Source organism: Apium graveolens, chromosome 11 (assembly GCF_009905375.1).
Source record: "Apium graveolens cultivar Ventura chromosome 11, ASM990537v1, whole genome shotgun sequence".
Lineage (NCBI taxonomy): Eukaryota > Viridiplantae > Streptophyta > Magnoliopsida > Apiales > Apiaceae > Apium > Apium graveolens.
The window spans coordinates 77,660,359-77,679,033 of record NC_133657.1 but is presented as its reverse complement, the minus strand read 5'-3'; positions in this window follow the sequence as shown (position 1 = coordinate 77,679,033).

Below are 18,675 nucleotides of genomic sequence, written 5' to 3'. Positions count from 1 at the left end.
CCAATAATTGAGGTACTAAACTGTAATTTTACAGTTCCAGTCGCCGGAAAACACAGGGGTGGCCGGAGAACACGATTCCGGCACCCTCACCTTACCATCTGCTCCAGATATACTCTACACAACACCAAGAACCTATTCATACAATCAAAACACATCAATCATCCCTGTCCTGGCCGGAAAATGGCCAAGAACTTTGTCGGTTTTCGGCGAAACATCGAAAACTTCAAAATACAACTCCCTTCGATTCAGACATCCTCTGTTAACGAGCTATATACCAATCGATTGCAAATTCATAAGGAACACAACCCACTATAAATCAACAGCTAATGGCCCCTAATTCAAAAAGCCCCAAATTTCAATTGAAAACATTCATACGGGTTATAAACCCTAATTTTAAAATTCGAAGATTAAACTCAATTTTGAACATGTTATTGAACTCCAAATCAGACATATGACATATATAAATCATCAGGAAAACAAGCTCTACAACATGCAATCATCAAATCATTCAAACAATCATCCGAACAAAAATTCATATTTTTAATAAAAATAATTCGAAAATAAACAAATTTCCAGAAAATAAACCTTGTTTTCTTTAGGTATATGGTTCACAGAATCTGATAGTACACCTCAAGACCTTCGTTTTGAGTACTCGAGCTTTCCAAACGGACTCCGGTAACACCTCCGATTGTTGGTTTGATTCTCAGAAAGGTTTATGAATATAAGTATTTTCTCTGGAAAATTTTATAATTACTGACTGCAAATAATTTTTGATATGGAATAAAATACGGTAAAGGCTATTTATAATTACGGAAAATTAGTATCCCGTTGGATCATTCGGATATAAAATGGTACGTTTATTTATAAAAACTGATCCAAACGGTACCGGTTTTTGGGATAATTATCCAAATCAGTACAATTTGTACTGCGGTCTTGGTCTCAGCGCCTGGTTACACGTATTACGAGGTGATAATTGTGATAGTTTAATAAAAAGATCCCGTTTATCGAAAATACGAGTTTTATTGATTTACCGAAACGAATAATGTATCAAAAATGTTACGCCGGGACCCACGCAGGACAAACCGTACGCCGGATCGAAAAAGTCGAAACATGGAAAATGCTCGGAATATTGCAATTAGGTTAGGAAGGAGTTCTCGGAAGAGTTTCAGGTTATAAAAATGTAAAAACGGATGACGTCGGTTGGTTCCCGTTTGTATAAAATAGTTTTTAAATACTCGGAAAAAGATTTTATAAAATCCATATAATTCCTATAAAATCATAAATCATCATAAAAATAATTAGGAAGATATGACAATTATCTATATTTTATTTTGGACATATAAAAATTAAAATACTCAATTAATATTATTTTCAAACATCTAAACACATTTAACACTTAACAAATCCAGGCCACATGAGGAGGGAATGCCCAGGGAATAAACCAGCAGCTTCAGGAGCAAGCAGGGCTGCTTCTAATAAGCCCCCTACTGCGAGGACTTTCAACATGACAGTCCAGGATGCTATGAAAGACTCAGATGTCATAGCAGGTACCCTTTCTCTAAATTCAGCTAGTGAAAATGTTATTTGATTCGGGAGCAACTAAATCTTTTATATCAAGAGACTTTGCGCGTAAATTAAGATTTAAGGCTGAACCCTTGATAGAACCCTTACAAGTAGAAATAGCCAATCATGAAGTTATTCCTGTTAATCAGATTCACCCCGCCTGTGAGTTAGGCATAGGGGAACAATCTTTTAGTGTTGATCTGATTCCTTTTAAATTAGGGGAGTTTGATGTAATTTTGGGAATGGACTGGCTATCTAGCAATGATGCTCAGATAGACTGTAAGGGGAAGAAAGTTATGTTAAATATCCCAGGAAAGAAAGAAGTCATATTTAGAGGAAAGAGGCAGACGCAGAAATTTTTGACTATGGCCCAGGCCAAAAGGATGCTACGAAAAGGAAATGAGGCTTACCTAGCCTATGTGGTGGACATGCAGAAGGAGGTGCCCAACTTACAAGATATTTTGGTAGTCAACGAATTTGAAGATGTATTCCCACAAGACCTTCCGGGATTACCACCCGATAGAGTGATTGAATTTGCTATTGAGTTGGCCCCAGGGACGACACCAGTTTCAAAAGCACCTTACCGGTTAGCCCCATTAGAAATGAAGGAATTAGCTACTCAATTGCAGGAACTCTTGGATAAGGGTATGATAAGACCCAGTGTGTCTCCGTGGGGAGCACCAGTGTTATTTGATAAGAAGAAGGATGGGAGCATGAGGCTGTGCATCGACTATCGAGAGTTGAACAAGCTAACCATAAAGAACAGGTACCCGTTACCTAGAATAGACGATCTGTTCGACCAGCTAAAGGATGCTGTTTATTTTTCCAAGATTGACCTGAGAACTGAATATCACCAACTAAAGATTAAACCCGAAGATATTTCCAAGACCGCGTTCCGTACCAGGTATGGGCACTATGAGTTCTTGGTAATGTTCTTTGGATTAACCAACGCCCCAGCGGCTTTCATGGATTTAATGAACAGAGTATTTAAGAAGTACTTGGACAAGTGTGTGATAGTTTTTATCGATGATATTTTAATCTACTCAAGGACTGAGGCAGAACAAGCAGAGCATTTGAGGATAGCTCTAGGAATACTCAGAGAGGAACAGTTATATGCCAAATTCTCGAAGTGTGAATTCTGGCGGAATGAAGTACAGTTTTTAGGACATGTGATCAATAAAGAAGGAGTATTGGTCGATCCCTCCAAGATAGAGGCGGTCTCAAATTGGGAAAGGCCAACCACACCCACAGAGGTAAAAAGTTTCATAGGATTGGCCGGCTACTATCGTAGATTTGTACAGGACTTTGCGAAGATCGCAACCCCTTTGACACGACTTACTCGTGAGACAGAGAAGTTTGTATGGACGGAAAAATGCAAGAGCAGTTTTCAGGAATTAAAGAAAAGGTTGGTAACGGCCCCGGTGTTGGCATTGCCAGACGAAAAAGGAGATTTTGTGATATATAGTGACGCGTCGCACAAAGGATTAAGGTGTGTGCTTATGCAGCACGGTAAGATGATTGTGTATGCGTCGAGACAACTGAAGGAATACGAGATTAGATATCCTACTCATGACCTTGAGCTCGCGGCAATAGTTTTTGCCTTAAAAATTTGGAGGCACTACTTGTATGGAGAGAAGTGCGAGATTTTCACAGACCATAAGAGCCTCAAGTACATATTTACGCAGAAAGAGCTCAACATGCGCCAGAGGAGATTGTTAGAGCTAATCAAGGACTATGATTGTGAGATTCTCTATCATCCGGGGAAAGCCAATGTGGTGGTTGATGCCCTTAGTAGAAAGGAAAGACTCAGAATGATAATGACTTCGGAAGAATTGATAAAGGATTTCGAGAGAATGGAAATAGAAGTAAAGGTAACCGGAACCGTAACTGAAAAACTGTTTGGGATCTCGATGAAGCCAGAGTTATTGGAAAAGATCCAATTGTGCCAAGAGAAAGTAATGAATGAAGGCAGAGAGTCAATGACTGGAGAAGAGATCCATACTGAGAAAGATGAAAAAGGGATAATGAGGTACTCCTACCGGATTTGGGTTCCGAACGTTCAAGAGCTTAAAGACGAGATTTTGGATGACAGCCATAGTTCAAGGTATTCCATTCACCCGGGAAGCACCAAGATGTATAGGGATTTGAAGGAATATTACTGGTGGCCCAACATGAAGAGGGACGTAGCAGAATGGGTAAGCAAATGCTTGACTTGCCAAAGAGTAAAGGCAGAGCACCAGAGACCCAGTGGACTTTTACGACCCCTGGAGATTCCCGAATGGACATGGGAACAGATAGCCATGGATTTTGTTGTCGATTTACCAAGGACGAAAGCCAACCATGATGCCATATGGGTGATTATAGACCGACTGACAAAGTCAGCTCATTTCATTCCTATCAATGAGAGATACACAGTCGATAGACTGGTGGACATCTACCTTAAGGAAATAGTGATGCGACATGGAGTCCCAGCGTCCATTGTCTCAGACCGAGACCCCAGGTTCAACTCCAGATTTTGGAGGAGCTTTCAAGAATGTGCGGGGACCAAGTTAAATATGAGTACCGCTTACCATCCCCAGACGGATGGGCAGAGTGAAAGGACCATCCAGACACTAGAGGATATGTTGAGAGTCTGCGCAATAGACTTTAAAGGAAGTTGGGATGATCACTTGCCGTTGATCGAGTTTTCTTATAACAATAGCTTTCATGCTAGCATCGGAATGCCGCCTTATAAGGCCCTGTACGGAAGAAGGTGTCGATCTCCCTTATACTGGGATGAAGTAGGAGAGCGGAAGATGCTTGGACCCGAAGTGGTCCAAAGGACCAAAGACATAGTGGATCTTATCAGAGGACGGCTGGTAGCAGCCTAAGATAGACAGAAGAAATATGCAGACCTAGCCCGAAAGGATAAGGAGTATGAAGTAGGGGACTTAGTACTACTAAAAGTATCCCCTTGGAAGGGATTAATGAGGTTGGGAAAGAAAGGGAAACTAAGCCCAAGATACATTGGACCTTTTGAGATACTAAGACGGATTGGGAAGTTGGCTTACGAGCTAGCCTTACCCCCGAACATACAACAAGTTCATAATGTGTTCCATGTGTCAATGCTAAGAAAGTATCATCGGGATGCCAGGCACATAGTGGAGTACGAGTAGGTGGATATGCAACCAGATCTGACTTACGTGGAAAGACCAGTAAAGATTATGGATAAGAAGGAGCAGGTGCTTCGGAACAAAGTAATCAAGCTAGTCAGAGTGCTATGGCAGAATCATAATGTGGAAGAATCCACTTGGGAACTAGAGAGCGCAATGCTAGAAAAGTACCCCCATTTGTTTTCTATTTGATTCCGGTACGGAATCCTTTTAAGGAGGGGAGACTGTAATAACCCCAAAATTTTGAACTTCTTTTGTAACCCTTATGAATAGTGTTTTTGCTGATATTGCTGAATAAGAAAACTTTTCATGCCACACTATGTAGGGGTTCTTTAATTGTTATTCTGAGATCTTATTAGCACTCTATATGATATATAAGTGTATGTAAAGATCGTCAGAATCCAAATTCAAACACTTTGATTTTTCCCGAAAATCCACCAGATACCGAAAGAATTGAGTATAAGATAACAGGATAAAAAGGATTTAAATTCAAGGATTATAAGAGAGGATCATAAAAGGAATATAATGTATTGAGAAAGGATAAGGAACCCCAAGTAATAAGATCCCGGGTATGATCCCTCAAACGATAAAGGAAAATGAAAGTTAAGCGAACTGTAGAACAGATCAGCGGTCATTAGCCAAGTAATTAGAAGCTAATCAAAGAGGTTAGTGAGGATGATGTCATCAAACCAATAAGAAGAGGACAAGTGTGGGAGGATGACATAACAAGGTGACATAAGCATGACAAAAAGGAAGGGTGTTGTTGGTTGATTCTTGGCCATGCAAAAGTTACCATGCTTAAAAGTAATAAATCGAAACAAAACAACATCAACCAAGCCAAAACAATTCATTTCACCAAAACACAAAGTTGACTTATCTTTTCTTCAAAGAAAGCTCTCGGCCTCTTTTCCATTTCAAGAAGAAAAAAACCAAAATCTAAGATCCAAGCCTTGTTAATTAGTGAGGTAATTATCTAATACTCCTTATGCATAGATATACCTATCCTATAAGTTTGAGCTTCTAATTCATTCACAATCTCTTCCTAAAAATCATGGAAGAAGAGGGTGATTAGTGTTTTTCAAGAACTTAAATTTTTGTTCTTGAGTTTTTGTTTAGATTAAGCTTTGATAAGGACTTTTAAGGGTGATTCCAAGCTAATTACTTGATTCTCCACTCTCCAAGGAAGGTATAACCCCTCCAAACCCTAACTTTACTTTGAGTATTAGGTTTAGTTTTGTTGTTATGGTTCATGAGAAGCATGATTCTTGTAGACTTAGAGTATGGTTGGTTTTGTAATGAGTTGGAGTTGTAATTCTTGGATTATAGATTAATGAACTTAAGTATAGTTTTAATTCATGTTTGAGAATAATATAAATTGGAGAACTTGAGGTGTTGGGGCTGTTGTAGTATGGTATGGATGGATTTTGGTTGTATGAATGAATTGTGGTTGATTGGTGGTTGGTTTGGAGTAGAATAAAAATTGGTAATCGCGTAAACATAGCCGTCGTAATGTCCGATTTACTTTAGACTATTTTTGCTCTTAACATCAGGACCCGAGAACTCCCTGTTAGATTTTTACCATTGCCATTATTAGATAGTTCATGTTACGAGCTTCGTTTTGATATGTGGTTCGTTTGAATTCGATGTACGGTTTAGAAGAAACGACCGTTTTAAGTAACGGTGTTTCGCGAACGAACCATTACCCCTCGCCTTACTTTGAAACATAGGTTAAAGACCTTAAAGGACTAATTGGAGTATGAATCATTTATTTAAAGTGTATTAGGCAGTTGGTAAGGCACTCGCAAAAGAATCGCCTTAAAACCCTTAATGGTTAATTTATTAAAAATGGTGGAGCCGAGGGTACTCGAGCGACTTAAGTGAATCGTTAAGCGCAAAAGCGAGTGTTAGAGTCTAATTGGTTAAAGTATAGATTCATAAGCGACTTTCATTTAATTCCAACTTATATGTTGTTTATAGGTTACCAGACTCGTCCCAAGCCATTTGTCACCCCCAGTTGCTCAGGCAAGTTTTCTACCCGTTATATTGTTGTTGTGATGTATACATATGTATATGTATTATCTTATGATAGATGCATGATGGTTAATTAGCAAATTCTTGCGATATATTGGAGCATGCGATATGGTATATATGCATGCCTGTTTCGTAATCTTGATACATTTATCTGTTGATTCAGTTGCATAATACCTATGCTAGAGATAAACAGTATTTGCGTATACCCTTAGTATAGGGGACCCCAAGGTGAATATTTTTCTAAACCGGGAGTCGATGTTCCCGAGTATAATATATATATATTTATTTATATATATATAGATATAGTTTTCAAAACTATTAATCGAATAAGGTTTATTCGATAACTTTATTTTATTCAATGAATATTATTTTGAATATTCATTCGAGGACTTATGACTCCGCTTATTTATTTAATGAATATTATCTTGAATATTCATTCGAGGACTTATGACTCCGCTTATTTTATTTAATGAATTTTATTTTGAATATTCATTCGAGGACTTATGACTCTGCTTCTTTTATTAAATAATATTCTTTATTTTATTAAAGAATAATGTTTCGATAATCAAACTTATTTTCGATTATTCAAATAAAGATCGTATTTTCGTATAAGTATATCTTTGGTTATTTATTATTCATTTCAAGTATGAGTTTTAAAACTTTTACTTCAATTATTTTTATAAGGATTATCCCTATGGGAATATTATTTAAATAATAATATTCAGATATTTTTTAATATATCGGGACTGATTTATTTCATTAAATCAGCATTACTCCAAACATTCTTAAAAATATTTTCGAGTCTTCGAAATGATTTTTAAAAGTTAGAGCGGATCCCAAAACTCATTTTTTATTTAAGATCTTCCTTTCAAGGAGATTTAAATACTCGCTCAAAACCTGAGGGATCCGGCTCTGTGGTGTATTTTATATTCACAACGTGGTTGCTGTTTTGAGACAACAATTTGATTGCTTGCCCAATGTTCGGGAAGTAAGTCCATCTGATTGAGTCGGCATAAGCGACAGGCCGGGGTACGGTCTATGAAGGTGTAAGAGGCCGGGTGACAGTCCATCCACGCGTGAGTGGCCGGGTAACGGTCTAGCGCGAGGTCCGAAAGCGGCCAGGGTGATGACGGGCGAGGAATTCATCCATCTACAATAGAAAAGGTTACTTATTGGTATCTTTGCCTGATCAGCAAGATATCGGGTTTATGCCACAATTCTTTTCCTTTCCAAAAAATCATTGGATGTTACAAACTCTGTTCATACTTTACATGACAGAGGTTTTCAGGAAATATATAAGAGATATATATGTGGATATATATATCGGGACTTAATGAAGTATCTCATAACTTTATTTCATTCAATAATATTTTAAAGATTTAATCTATTCAAATCTTATCTTGTAGTCTCATCTATGTGATGAACTGTCGAAAACTCATTATACTCTGAACAGTGGTAGTTCAAGTAGTTTTATAAATGATATAAGTATAGTGAAGTATTTGGTAACTTCATCCCTTGTTTTTGCTTATATCCAGTAAGTAATTATCTTACACTTGATAAAGGATTTTAGTAAGTTATCCATTTAGATACTTGTATTATTGTTTACACTATATATTATCTTGCGAGCTGTAATGCTCACTCTTGCTTTATTTCTTCATCACACAACAACAGTTAGGAAAGATGGCCAGACTCAAGCAGACCCAGCGCAAGAGCGTGGGAAGCGCCCCGCGCCTTCCCGTTGAGATCATAGCTGCTATAGCTGCAGAGGTAGATCTATCTGTAGATCAGACCTTCTACTTTTGGGAATCAATTATGTATAATTATAACTTGTGGCAGATAATGGCAATTAATTGTAAACTTATCAAGTAATCATTTTGGGTTGTAATAACTTTTAAATTGTGGATTCAAGGACTTGTACTTATTTCAATTTCATCTCTGAGACTATAACGGGTTGTGGTGTGTGTTAGTGGGGGGTCACAGTATGAGGTTATTTATTATTAATTAATTTAAGTGATATTGTGGAAAGAAAGACCGTGACGACCCGGATCCCCGACCCCGGATATGGGGGTGTTACAATCTTGAACAGTCATGTTGAAGGTCCTAACAGCTGGGGGTCGGTTGGATGCAGCTTTGCTCATCCCTGAGGCTGGGGGCTTCAACGTTGGGCAATCCTTTCTCATGTGTCCTACCTTCCCATATTGGAAACACGTTACATTGGGTCGGGTGCAGTTGTTGGAAAGGTGTCCAATTTGGTCACACCGGTAACATCTCAGAGGGGCTTTTGCCTGGGTACACACTCCAAGGTATCTATTCTTAGAGGTTTGACACTCTGGTATTGAGGCACGGGGTTGGCTATGAAATGTGGCCCTAGATTGTCCGCCTACCTGGACAACACTCTCACTCGGGGCCTCGTGCAGGTTGGGACACCGCTCCCCTGACGAACCTGCTTGGAAGGCTCCTGTTCCCGATTCCTATTTCTTGGCTTCCTATCTTCCTCTTCCTATTTTCCTTTTCCTTCACACTCTGCTCAGTACCAGCTTCAACAATCGAGGCTTTCTGCACTAAGGTGGCATAGTCTGTCAGCTCTAACACTGCCACTCGATTCTGTATCCTCTATTTCAGACCAAGCTGAAACCTTCGCGCTTTCTTTTCTTCGGTATTCATGAACTCAGGCACAAATCTCGATAACTCAGTAAATTTGGCCTCATATTCTGCTACAGTCATCTTATCCTGTTTCAACTCCAGAAACTTAATCTCCAATTGGGTTTCCATAAACCTAGGGAAATACTTGTCTAAGAATAGTCAAGTAAATCTATCCCATGGAATCACAAAATCAGTTTCTAGGTTTCGTTTGGACTCCCACCGGTAGTTAGCTTCTCTTTTCATCATGTAAGAAGCGAAAATGGTCTTATGTTGTTCCGCAACTCCTAGTATCTCGAAGGACTTTTCTATCGCCTTGAGCCAGGCCCGTGCTTCAACGAGGTCGGCAGAATTTAGAAATTATGGGGGTTTGAGAGATTTGAAGGCTCTAAAGGCAGTAGTTACAGTCTGTTGGGCAGCATGTGGCTGTGGTGGAATAGGCTGTTAGTTCAGATTTGCTCTTAACAGTTCCATAAATTCATTCATGGGGTTTTCTCCCTGATGGGTATCCTCAGCCTCTTCTTCTACATATTCTTCCTCATCATATTTATTATAGTCTAGGTCTTCCTTCACTTTCCTCATTCACTACAGGGTCAGGTTCACCTCATTGTTGGTTAACAGATTCTGCGGGCTGTGACCTGGTTCCTCTTCTACGGGGTGGCATTGTTCTAATAATGAAAATTGGTCAATGTAGTTATAATTATAACCAGTTGGATTATTTTATTCATATGCAAGCATGTCATTTATTACTTAGCAGGTTTTTATAAAGTGCAATAATATAGACATCATTTCTTAATAACTGCTTAGATATATATTAATAAGATCTCCCACTTATATCCTGGGGATGAAATAACTAGCCGAGTTCATACATGCCTGATTACAATCTATCACTACTAGTCCTGAATACTAAAATGAAAATACATAAGTCGTGTACCCTGAAGGGCTAGGAACGCTATCTACTACTAGTTATCCTATCAAAATTGGTGACAAGTCACCCAGCCTTCTTCAAGGTCTATATCTAGTCACTAGTCACTCAGTCACTATCACTGCAAGTGAGGTCATGCACCCTCCTCATCGCTCCTGCCAACATCAGCTCTGCATCAACTACCGGGATGTATCCTTCAACCGTTGTCATCCTCATCTGAACCCTGGTACGGAGCTCGATCCCATCGATCTCTCTGCGGGCTATGGCTGGGGAAGCAGCTCTGAAATCTCCTTGGTATCCTAGTCGGGTGGCTCTCTCAGCTGTCAGTGCCTGGCATAACTCCCCAATGTGAGCAGATGCTGCAGTGATCTCAGCGGTAAGCTGACCCACTATCCAGTCATGTACGGCTACATGCATGGTCGCCGGTGGTGGTAGAGGTGAATCTGGGTCGCTAGAGGATATGTCATAAACCTCTTGGAACTGTGCACGTATCGCCTCCTCCTCATCATCATCAATATGGGGCATAGGGCTCTGAATCCCTTGGGGTGGTGTAAGAGAGCGAATAGCCGGATGAGGGTACATCTCTACATCTCTCCAGACTACGCCATTAGCTATGGGGACAGGAAGGTCAGTCTCCTCCTCTAGGACATCCTCAGTAGGGTCATCATCTGAATCATCAATGGGTGGGCTCTTTGGCTTGGGAATAGGGTCATGCTCAGGAATCATAACATCATCAATAGGATTAATCTCCCTCCTAGGCTCCACTGGTACCTGACACAATACGCAAGGTGTTACTAACTTAGAGTCGGAATTCCCTTGAGGGTAAACCGGTCAAAACTATCCGTGTATCCCGACGACGAACTCGACTTGAGTTCTATTGATCATTTTATTATTCTTATGTCTACGTATTTTATATCTTATCGTTTCCATGATTTGATAACCTAAGGCTCTGATACCATTTCTGTGGCGCCCCAAAACCCGGGGTCAGGAGTCTCGGAGGCCACGCCATCTAAACTCACACAACTCACACTACAATATATAAATACTCATGCTTCACGACCCCACACTTATCACACACACACACTTACAGGTTATTGTCTTGGAAACGAACCATCATAACTAGAGTAATTTTCAACCATCAAGTGATATTTATTACAACCCAAAAGTAATTAATCTTACCGGGGAGTGACCTTTAGGTAAGGCTAGTCCACCGGCCAAATATACGTTTCTTGTTTCTTACCTTACATAAGTTATACTTATAAATAAGCCGAACTATAAACAACTGAAAACTAATCCAGCTTATTCTGACTACCTGTGGTACAACACCAAACAATCTATGGAACAGCTGTCCATTTCCTACCCGTTTCCTGGATGTGGTTCTCATGGCAGGCATCTTGATTCACTATTGTGTTGTGTCAATTTAAGAAAACAAGTGTGAGCTATAATGCCCAGTATAATAATGTACAGTGTGAAAATAACTGTATGATAACATCATATATGATAATTATGTTTTATTCGAAAATAGTTTTCCTTGATGATACACACCTTTTTATGAAAACAATTCTTTAAGGGATTTTAATATCCTGCGAATACCTTAATAGTAATCCCAGCACCTAGGCTTGGGTTATGGTATTGCATCTCAATTCCAATTGGAAGAATTAGGACACTCGTTCGAGCCACCATATACGATGATCAGTCGTAATACGATAATAGTAACCTTTTCTACTAGTAGAAGAACGACACCTTCATATCCCGGTTATCACCCTTTCCGCATTCGGGCTACTTGTCCCATTTTCGGGTATACACATACTTCACAAGTTCCTGAGTACACAGAGTACCTTCACCTGCGGTACCTTTAGTAGTCCATCTAGCACACATAGTACCAGAGTCTACCCCTCCCTTGTCCTTTAAAAGAATTCTATCAATCTCGAGAACTCGAACCACATCGAAGTTCCCCAAGCATTTTGTTTGTTGATAGAAATAGCTTATCTCTCTAAGATATAAGTGTATATATGTATATACGTACTTTCGAGAATTTCGAAGGAAGTACTAAGAATGTGAGTTGACCGTTGTCAACAGATAATTAATAAGGGGGAAAAAGTTTCTCCTTGAAACTATATTCAACATATTAAATAAGTCGGGATAATATTCACCGACGATCTGAAATTATTCGAATGATATTCTGAAATCAGAAAGTATATTTTAAATCAGGATATATGGTTTTTAAATCAATAATAAACCCTTTAAGAATAATAATTAATTAATTAATAGTCGATACATAATTAAACCTCGAATGAGTTTACTCTTTAAAAGAATATTTAAAATAATATTCCTCAACTAGTTTGTGTCTACATAATTAATAATCTATAATGATTAATCGGGTTTAATATGAATAATCGTTGGAGTATACTACTCCCATAATAAAGGAATAAGTATATAGTATTTATTATACAAACCATAAAATATAGTTGAGGTAATATGATCGTTGGGAAATCACTTTAATAAAAGTTTGAGATATTTTAATGTTTCGTAAATGGACGATGAGTCCCTTTAAAACGTACTACTATGGACTTACAACCGTCCTATAATATCACCGGAATGATTCCCGGGTTTTCTTTAAAATCCCGACCAACTCTCGGTCTTATATAATACGTCACGCTTAAAGCGGAATAAACATTTCACGATATATACTTATCATATAACATCGCTATATTATGCGAAAATTCAACAACTACGTATCATGGCAAACATGGTATTTATGCAATGATAATAAAACCATTATTTTACAACACAACAGTAAATGGAGTTGGATTTGTAAACTTTCCTGCGTATCTCGAGGTGGAGGATGCTCTAGGTTCCACTCGGAAATCTATAACCATAAACACATTTCATTTTGTTAGGTCCCGTTCTAATTTACGGTGACTCGCACTCATGTGCTACTTATTATGCACCCTCTCAACTTATACTACCCTTATTATTTCTTTAAGTCCATAATCACAACATGGTCGCTTCATTTTTCTAAGTATCTTAGGTTCATTCTTATTATTGTCGTCGGCTCCGCTTATGGATTCTTACGGTTTCTACTCGCGCGGTCTCGGCTCCGACATTTTTATAAAATTGAGAAATCATTATTTTCACTTGAAATTTTTATGGAAGTTAGGAAACTCAATATGTTACTCTCTGTAAAATGTTCATGATTTATGAACACTTTTAAGTAAATCCTTTTTATTTTCAAAGTTTGTGATTTATAGCAGTCGCGTATATCACTTTTACTAAAACGGTCATAACTTTTGATACGTAAATTGAAATCAAGCGATTCAAGTGCCTAAACGATCCTTATAACATTTTATATCCTAAACAAGGGTTATTTTTCAAGGAACTATAGTTTACAACTTCGGGACTTTCTGCAGAAACTTAAAGTTATGATTCGTTGGTTTTAACGAAGTTACGTTTACGATCGGGGTTTCGTTTACGCCCTAACTCTCAAACACAACCACCAACAATCATCATATCATCATCAACACACAAAATCCTCTCAAGAACATCATGTTCTTGAGGCAACAACAATCAACCTTAATCTACTTAACTTTAACACCAAGATTTCATCAATACCACTCATTGAACTAAGTTCTCTACCACATACAAAATGGATCTTAAAATGAATCTTAAATAAAGTTGGGCCAAAGATTTTTACCTTTCTTGAAAGCTTATGATGTGTTATTGAGGATGGTGGAGGCTTGGAAGTGCTTGGTATGATTTTTGGAACCTAAAACCACCATTGAAATCAAGAAACCAAAGAGAGGTTCCTATTCATACTATTCACTAGTGAGTTTCTTGATTTTATTTCACCCGTCAAACCTTGATAAAAAGAGATGAAAGAATTTTCTTACCTTAGTTTAATTGCTAGGAGACTTGAGAATTAATGGGATGATTTTACAAGAGCTAGAACTTTGAGTTTTGAATTTGAATTCCCCTTTTTTTTCTTCAAGGCCGAATGGAGCATTGGTGAAGGGGGGGTATTTATACTTGCTTGGTTGCTTAGCTTGGTTGATTTTCTAGGTTGCTTCTAGGAAGATGGGGTGATATCTTTCCTTGATATTTATTCTTCCTAGTATGGCATTCTAGGTTTATTCCTTGTAGCAAATCTTGGGGACAAATCTTTGTAGCTTGCTAGGTTACAAGCTAAACTACATGGTTAGCTTCCTTAGCACACTATTTTTCTAGCTAGCTTGATCATCCTATGGTTAGCTCATTATTTGATGAAGTAACCATGGTTACTTTCTTACCATGGTTTAGTTAGTACATTACGTTTATTTAATCGTTTACGCGTTCGCTCGGTTGCTTAAACATTTTCGTAATACTTACTCGTAGATGGTTCGCGACGTAATTCCTTTTGTATTCATTTCTTATATTTTTTATTATCCTATTTGAATATAAATCCATAGGGTTTTAATCTCGTAATTATATTGTGATTCCCGTAATCCTCGATGAGTCTTAAATACGGTCGTTTTTCAAAGTTCGTGTTTTTCGAAAACTAATAGCGTCTACATACACTCATTTGTTACGTATAGTCGTAATATCAACTCCGAAACTCATTTTCTCATGCACTACATAGTGTGGGCTTAAAAGTTTTTCCCGTCCGTCAGGGTTACTATTCATTAAACGTTTTACAAGGTCTCAGAAATTCGAGTTATTACAGACACAATACCATTCCATATTTGATTTCTTGCTTCTTGCCAAATCATAACTCCAAATCGCTGATCTCGTCTTTTCCACAAAAAGTGTGATTCTTTTACTCAAATCAAAGTCGAGCCTTCTAAGGTCTTCTATAATCACCAAATATTAGAAGGCGCGCCCTTTAGAGAGGTGGCATCTTCCTCAACAAAATTAACATTCTTAGAAGACGCGTCTTCTTTACGAGGAGCGTCTTCCTCGACAAAGGTAACTTTCTTGGAGGGCACATCGTTTGTATGAGGTGCGTCTTCCTCAACAAAAGTATTCATTCTTGGAAGGTGCTTGCTCTGTAAGAGGCGCGTCTACCTCGACAAGGTAACATCCTTTGAGGGTGCGTCCTCTCTAAGATGAGCGGCTTATTTTGACAAGGTCTTCATCCTTGGAGGGAGCGTCTTCTTTAAGAGGAGCGGCTTATCTCGACAAGGTCTTCATCATTGGAGGACGCGTCCTCTGTGAGAGGAACATCTTATCTCGATAAGGTCTTCATCATTGGAGGACGCGTCCTCTGTAAGAGGAGCATCTACCTCGATAAGGGTATTCATCCTTGGAGGGCGCGTCATTTGTAAGAAGCGCATCTACCTCAACAAGGGTTTTCATCCTTGGAGGGCGCGTACTCTCTAAGAGGAGTGTAACGACCGAGAAATTATGCTTGTATTATAATATAATAAAGATAAATTATGTGTATTATTATGTGATTAAATGTGTTGAGCCATTAAACCCTAATTGCTATGTGTTACGAGTTGACTGTTTTGATCTGAACGTGTTTTGGATATTTATTGAGTGTTTTATCGCAAGTTATATATTTTATATCAAAACCCGTACAGCTCAAACCATGTTTTAAAAGCCCGTATTTCAAACAAAATCATTGGCCCTATTTTGCCAAAAATATTCTGAACCCCTAGACGTTTTACAAATTTACCTTTTTCGCGAAAAATGACTTTTCCGGACCCCTCCAGGTACCAAAAACCCCACAAAAATCACATTTTTATTTTTATATGATCATAAAATTATCATACATCATTTTTCCTTGCATTTTTGTAATATCCATAATTTTTGGGAATTTTTGGCATTTATTTTGTATTTATTGGATATTTAAAAATTCATTATTAATACCCAATAATTATAAAAATTGGGGCCAAATATTTTTATTAGATGTGTAATTAGACCCTTAATTTTATTTAGGGGTATTATTTTCATAAATATAAATAGCTGAATTAAGGTTAATTAATTGGTTAATTATAATTAAAAAATCAGAAAATCAAGAACAAGTAGTGTTGTGAAGTTCAAGCAGAGAATTAAACATCAGATTTCATAGTGATTCTGTTGCTCAAATCTTTCATGTGAGTAACCAAAATGATCCTCTTGATCTCTACTTTCTGTTCATACCATCAATTTCATGTTTTGTTGCTTCAATTTTGAATTTGTATTTTAGGGTTCATGAACTGAATTTGGGGATTTTTGATTGTGGAATTCTGGGTTGATTTTGATGCTTGTTATAGTTTCATGTACTTGTTTACAGTCGATTTATGCTATTTTTTTAACAAATGGTTGTTCTAGGTATTAGTTCTTAGTTTCAAGTTTAGACAATTTTATTTTAATTCATTTTTGAAGTTACATGAATCTGAGATTGTTGTGGTTATAGGGGTTAGATTGTAGAGTTAATAAGCTTTATTTTAAGCTATAGAACATAATTTTTCATGTACGAAATTGTTGGTTTGGATTTTGGCCGGAAATAGTTGTGATTTGATCGGAGAAAATGTTCAGGGGGTTATTAGGCTGTGATGTTAGTGTAGTTATGTTTCTGGTGAGATTCTGAGTGAAAACCATGTTAAAATCGATTCGAACGGTGCCTGGATTGATGGGAAATCAAGCTCGTCGGAGTTGAAGAGGACGGTGGCCGGAAAATGCGAGTTTGGCCGGAGATGGAGGAGGAATAGAGGTTGGACGGCGATGTTGCAGCGTATGGGATGCTATGGTCGTTGAGAATGATTTTGCATCGAAAACGGAACGAAACCGTGACTGGTTGCCTGTGTTTTTGGTTCGCCGAAAAGCTTGCCGGAACCAGCCACCATCGCCGGATTCTGGGCAGCTTGGTCGTGTTCTTGAAGACCCGGGTTCGACCCGGTTTCCAACCCGGTTTCGACCCGGGGTTTGATCCCCCAACCCGGAAAACCTGTTCATGTTTGGTGTTTCTGGATTATTAATTATTTATTTATATTATATAAAATTAAAATTAGTTTTATTAATTCTATAAATCAATTAAAAATCAGTTTTAAATTCTGAAAAAAAAATATAATTAATAATTTCTAAATTATTTTATTAATTTAGAAATTTGAAATTAGTTATGTATTTAATTATTTAATCATTTATCTAATTATTTATTAGTTATTTAATTAATTAATAATTATGTAATTAATTAATAAATAAGGATTAAAAGTAATCGGATAATATAGATAATAATTCAATAATTAGTTAAATATTCCGAGTAACTCGTACCTATTAGAGTCGTGATTCGTTATGTTAGAATTATTATTCGAGCGATAATTATTCGAAGAATGTCGTACTGATTATTCGTACCGAATAATTAAATACCGATAATTAATTAATTAGTAAATCGTATAAGCTATGATCGTAATAATAATAGTTCGTAGTTATGCGAAGATCGCGAGTAGCTCGTATTTATACGAGTAGTTGCTCGTTGAGATAGATTATGATTCGAGTAATATTTATTTATTCGATAAATAGCGTATCAGTTAATTGTATCGATTAGTTATTTATAAATAATCGATCTAATCGAGTAAGTGATAATAATTTATAAATAATTGTAATAAATTGTAATTAATCATAATAATTAGGGATTAATTATTTTAAAATACAATAGGTATTAATTATTTATTTAAAAATATAATTAAGGATTATTTAATTATAATTAATTATTTATAATTGATTATTAATTAATTAAATCTTGTTTAATTCATAATAATTAAACTGTTAGTCCGATTTGAGTGAAACGAAGACCCCTAGACTCAGAAAAATGAAACAAATCTAATAAAAATAATTGTAGGTCTTAATTTCTTCCGAAAGAGAGTGGTCTTGTGATAGTTAATGGTTTATAGGCCTTAATAGGGGTAGAATCGAGTCAAATAAATCCAAAAAAATTGTAATAAAATCAGATAGGGTTAGTTAATACAGGTATGAGCCTAGTATCGATTCCAAAAATATTTATGAGTCCAAAAATCAATTATGTGCTTTATGTGCTATGTGCTTTACGTGGTTATGTGAACCTTACGTGCTATATAATTATATGTGTATGCGAGTCAGATAGAAACGCATGAGTAGATTGATAGGGTTGCGTAGTATCAATTCGAGATACATGTATGTAGTAAGTTATCTAAACGACTATCTTTCTATGATTGGTTCAGAGTCAGCAAGGCAAATCAAACTAGAGACCGAAGGCGGTGAGTTGAACTAGGTTAAGTACGCGCAAGACAAGTTTTTCCCTTATTCTAAATTCAAAATAGTGAATTATACCCCATTTTCCATGTCGGTTACACTTTGATAATTCTTGTTCATATACATTGTTACACAATTATTGAATCTCGTTTCTATTTCATTTTAATTATTGATTTC